The sequence below is a fragment of the Cibotium barometz genome, chromosome 51 (genome assembly GCF_041138505.1).
Source record: "Cibotium barometz isolate CiBa-2024 chromosome 51, ASM4113850v1, whole genome shotgun sequence".
In the NCBI taxonomy this organism is placed as follows: domain Eukaryota; kingdom Viridiplantae; phylum Streptophyta; class Polypodiopsida; order Cyatheales; family Cibotiaceae; genus Cibotium; species Cibotium barometz.
The window spans coordinates 3565677-3570671 of NC_141096.1; the positions used below are offsets into that span (position 1 = coordinate 3565677).

General features: G+C 36.6%; 1 long non-coding RNA gene across 1 annotated transcript; it reads left to right on the plus strand.

Annotated features, from left to right (window-relative positions):
- Window positions 1-558: 558 nt before the first annotated feature.
- Window positions 559-2241, plus strand: LOC147609228 (uncharacterized). Its single transcript, XR_015264272.1, has 3 exons — window positions 559-1665; window positions 1761-1841; window positions 1947-2241. It is a non-coding gene; the product is annotated as an uncharacterized LOC147609228 (long non-coding RNA).
- Window positions 2242-4995: the final 2754 nt, after the last annotated feature.

The window sequence follows — 4995 nt, forward strand, 5'->3', positions numbered from 1 at the left end:
AACATTCAATTAAAAGTGCCAGTATTATAGTTGAAAGAACTAAAAGAGTCAATATTTTATATAGTTAAAACCCATGTACAAACCTTTGTCGCTCTCATCTTTAAGATTTCAAAAGCTTGTAACTTCTACAACTGAAGGTTTACAAATTATTAAATTCATAATAGAAGGCTGAGTATTTCAGACTGTTTGAAATTAGTAAGAAATATTCTCACGGTTTTTTTTTTCGTGTTCTGATCGGAGCCTACATATACATTTCCTTTCTAAGTTTCTTTCTACGCTCAATCTGTAAGACAAACGCACGTAGGATTGCAACAGTCACGCAAGTTGCAACATTTCTGTTCGGTTTTCTGGCAGTTACATTTCTTTTCTATGAATGTATTTCAACGGTCACAATACACGCAACTGTAGCGGTTAGATATTTATTAACGTTAGCGGTTAGATATTTATTAATGTTATCCCTCCCTGTTATGTTATAACACAAGCACAATTATCTATCATCTATCTCTATCTCTGTGTGCTTTATTATATTTGTCGCTCTCTCTCTCTCTCTATATCGACTATGTGCTTTATTATATTTGTCAACCTCTCAGACGGGTTCCTTCAACCTCGTTCCCTCAAGCTTACTCTCATTGTACTATAATGCGCTGTATTTTGTTGTTTCTGTAGGGTGTAGTATCGCTGGTCTCGCGCGCAGTGGACGTCCACAGGCAATCTATAAGCTCGCTCTACGTGCAGCAGTTGCAGTAGTTGCGCTCTTCTACATGTGCCTCCTGGCAAGACAAAGATCCACACGGAATTCTACTATAATTCAGCACCTTGTGACTGGGTTCGCATTCGATGGGGTACTGCCCAGAGTCGACGTAAGTGCTTATCGCCCTGTTGGGTGCCCTCGCTGCCAGCTAACCGCACACGCGGGCCGCTTTGCTGAGTTATAGAAGAAGAGCACACCCACTGCGAGGTTGTAGTTTATCTCCTGTTTTCATATTACTGAAATATCGAAGCGTCACGTGTCATGTGCGCAAAGTTGGTGGCGCGAGCACTGAACAGGCGATAAGCACTTGCACCCCATCGAATGTGAGCCCGATGGCAAGCTGAATGTGTACACCGAATCAGCAACTCTTTATCAGATCTCAACAGCTGCCGCAAATCCCAGTAATTGCGTTCTTCTCCATGTGCCTAGTAGTTACGTTCTTCTACATGTGCCTCCTGGCAAGGGGAAGGTATACAACGAGTTCTAGCAAGCGGACAATAAGTGTGAACTCTTTTTATCAGATCTCAACGGTACATGCACGCCATAGTTATATAGCCCTTTCATGTAGTTGAACTGACCTATCTCTCAGCACAATCAATACAATAATACGCGTATTCACTCATGTGATCCTAGTAAGTATTATCTCAAATTGTAATCTATATTTAGACTCATTGTTTGCTCCAACCTATGTCTATGTGACATGAAATTCGGTTATTTGATGGACGAGTGTTTCAGAGCTTTCAGTTGTTGATAGATGTATTAATTTTTTATTCTAACTTCTTGGATGTGACTTAGGAATGCGTAGGAGATATTGCTCAGTGGCGGCGAATACCCGTCCCACTAGTATGCATCCTGAGTCGTGAAGGGCCTTTCGACGGGAGATACAACTCACAACACATTGGGATCAGCAGAAGGTATGTAACATCTACTCCCTAGCTATGTACTAGTGCATGTCTTGAATCTTAGGTCTATGTATACATGTTTTTTGATTCTAAATGTATTTCTATAGGATACAGCACGAGCTAGGCTACAAGCTGGGCATATATCACATCTTGGTAGAATGGGCAAGAAGGGCTTTTTTGCCACTTTTGTAAGTAATTATTAGAAAGTTTACATTCACTCTTATATGTGTATGTAAGTCCGTATCATATGCTCTTTACATCAACAAACAACCCATGCGTATTTTAAATAACAGGTGAAGGACTATGGGTGCGAGCCCACTCCTCAAGAGATAGAGATGGCCACCTACCAAGGTTATAGGCATTTGAAGACCTAGCTATCTCCACCAGTTACTTTTGTAAGAAATCTTGATTAAATGTCATTCTACTTCTAGTTAAAGTATTCAAACATTAGCTAATGGTGTTTTTGAAATCATTGGAGTTGTATGACGCTGAGGACATGATGGAGATAGATCGGTTACAGAGAGTGCCATTGGGTGTAGATTAGGTAGATTGTGCCAGCCTCACATTCTACTATTTATACTCATCAGATTTTTCCATTTATAGAAATTTAATCACTTTAAATACTTTGTACTCATGTATGCTTACATACATTTACATGAGTTTTTTTTAATTCCACTTTTTGCACAAATGAAAATATTAAAGTATAATTATGAGCTTTTTTAATGTTATAATCCACCATGTTAAATTGATCTTTGCTAACTTCTGTGCTTGAACTTCAGGAGAGAGAGTTCTTTAATGTGTGCTCAATCCAATTCGAGAGAGGGAGAGGGGTGTGTGTGTGTGTGTGTGGGAGAGAGAGAGAGAGAGAGAGAGAGAGAGAGAGAGAGAGTTACAAGTATATATTTTATCATATTTTTGATGAATTAATAATCAAAGAAAAATAAGCTTGATTTAATGTGTAGAAATCGGCTTATTGGAATGTGCACAAGATTGTTATATGCGAAAATATACTCAAAGTTATTTTATGTAACAAGACCTACTAACAATTATATTTGGGAAAAGATTTTTATATGTACAAACCTTAGGGATTTTAATATGATTAAGAAATACCCCAAAAGTGGAAAAAGCAAGCCCAATTTGTACGCTCATCTATTCTTAGCTCCTTGTACTATTTTTATGAATAAAATTTTCTAAATACTCAAGTCGTGGAAGTGGAGCTACACACTTGAGGGGGAGATTGCACCCAATCTAGTTTACTGTGTGGTATTCTCTATTCTTTACTTTTGAGGGCGGTGATGTTATTCTAATTCTTTTGCCTTGTGTTATGTTAAGTTATTTAACTATCAATTTTAATTTAAGTCTTTGTTTCAATTATGATGTAATTTGACAGATTTTTAATTAATTCTTCAAGAAGTACAAAAGGGTCCCATGATAGAGAGAGAGAGAGAGAGAGAGAGAGAGAGAGAGAGAGAGAGAGAAAAGTACTTTCATATTGTATGTATGTGTGTGTGTGTGTGTGTATGTGAGAGAGAGAGAGAGAGAGAGAGAGAGAGAGAGAGAGAGAGAGAGGAGTACTATAATGTGTATATGTGAGAAAGACAGAGATCTGTTGCACTATTATGCCAGTTTTTAATCAGGCAAGAGACATTGGGCATCTCTTAAGCATTGCATGTGATCACGTAAGCGATGGAGCATTTATTTGTAATGTATTGTCTTTATTTGTAATGTATTATCTTTATGCGATGGCACGCACCGTTTATGCCATGTAGAAAGTGTAGCTTAAATGATATAGAGGTGATCCTAATACCATGATTTGAGGTCCTTGATATAATGTATTTTGTTATAAATTAGGGAACATACTTGAATTTATATAGTATATGATAATTGATCTCCTTTGCTCACAAATAAGCAAACACGCATCTGAGGTCAATTGTTTATCTAAGTAGAAGGGATGTTACATAATGTCCATCCTTTAGTTGTACGGGGATGCCTAGATGCTAGTGTGGCATCCTAGTGAATTGGTATCGTGGGTGCATTAAATATAGATTACCTAGTGGTATTGGCATAGCTTGAGACCATGCTTGATGGGTGTATATTGTTAAAGTATAACAACTATATTGTAATCAAGTGAAACAAGTGGACTATACTTGACAACTCCACATGGTTGAAGTGAAACAAGTGGTTTATGTAACTGATGTGCCATGCGCATTAGAGTGTAACAAGTGGTAACTCACACAATGCTAGATGATGTGTACATAATGATAATCTCATCATAGTGAAACAAGTGGTGAATATATGCTGTGTTTGTGCCTTTCAATGTATTATATTGGGATTAATTATACACTAGGCAATTAATTGGGACATGTTTACAGAAATTCGATGATAAGCAATTTGTGTGTGTCACACATAAGGGATCTTGTCTATATCATATTATTTTGTATTATTATTTGTGATTTGATGATCGGTGCGAGAATCACCAATTTAGGTGTCGCACGAGATTTTTAGTATTGTAGCATTTTCTTTTACATCATTGAGGACGATTACTTCCTAAAATGGGAGGACTGTTTACAAGTATATATTTTATCACAATTTTTATGAATTAATAAACGAAGAAAAATATGCTCTATTTAATGTGTGTAGGAATCGATTTAATGGAATGTGTAAATATGCAAAAGATTGTTATATGTGAAAATGTGCACAAAGTTATTTTATGTAACAAGGCCCATTAGCAATTATATTTTGGGTGGCAAAGGTTTTTATATGTACAAACATTAGGAAATTTGATATGATTAAAAATATATAAAGTAATATCTTATAAGTGGGAAAAGCAAGACCAATTTGTACGCTCATCTATTCTTAGCTCCTTGGGCTATTTTTATGAATAAAATTCTTTAAATACTCAAGTCGTGGAAGTGGAGCTACACATATGAGGGGGGAGATCGCACCCAATCTGGTTTACTGTGGTATTCTCTATCCTTTACTTTTGATGGGGGGTGATGTTATTCTAATTCTTTTGCCTTGTGTTATGCTGAGTTATTTATCTATCAATTTTAATTCAAGTCTGTTTCAATTATGATGTAATATGTGATATTTTTAATTAATTCCTCAAGAAGTACAAAAGGTCCTAGGAGAGAGAGAGAGAGAGAAAGAGAGAGAGAGAGCGAGGAATACTATAATGTGTATATGTGAGAAAGACAGAGAGAACTGTTGTGCTATTATGCCAATTTTAATCTGGCAAAAGAGACGTTGGGCATCTTTCAAGCATTGCCTGTGATCGCATTTATTTGTAATGTACTATCTTTATGCAATGGCAGGCATAGTTTATGCCATGCAAAGAGTGTC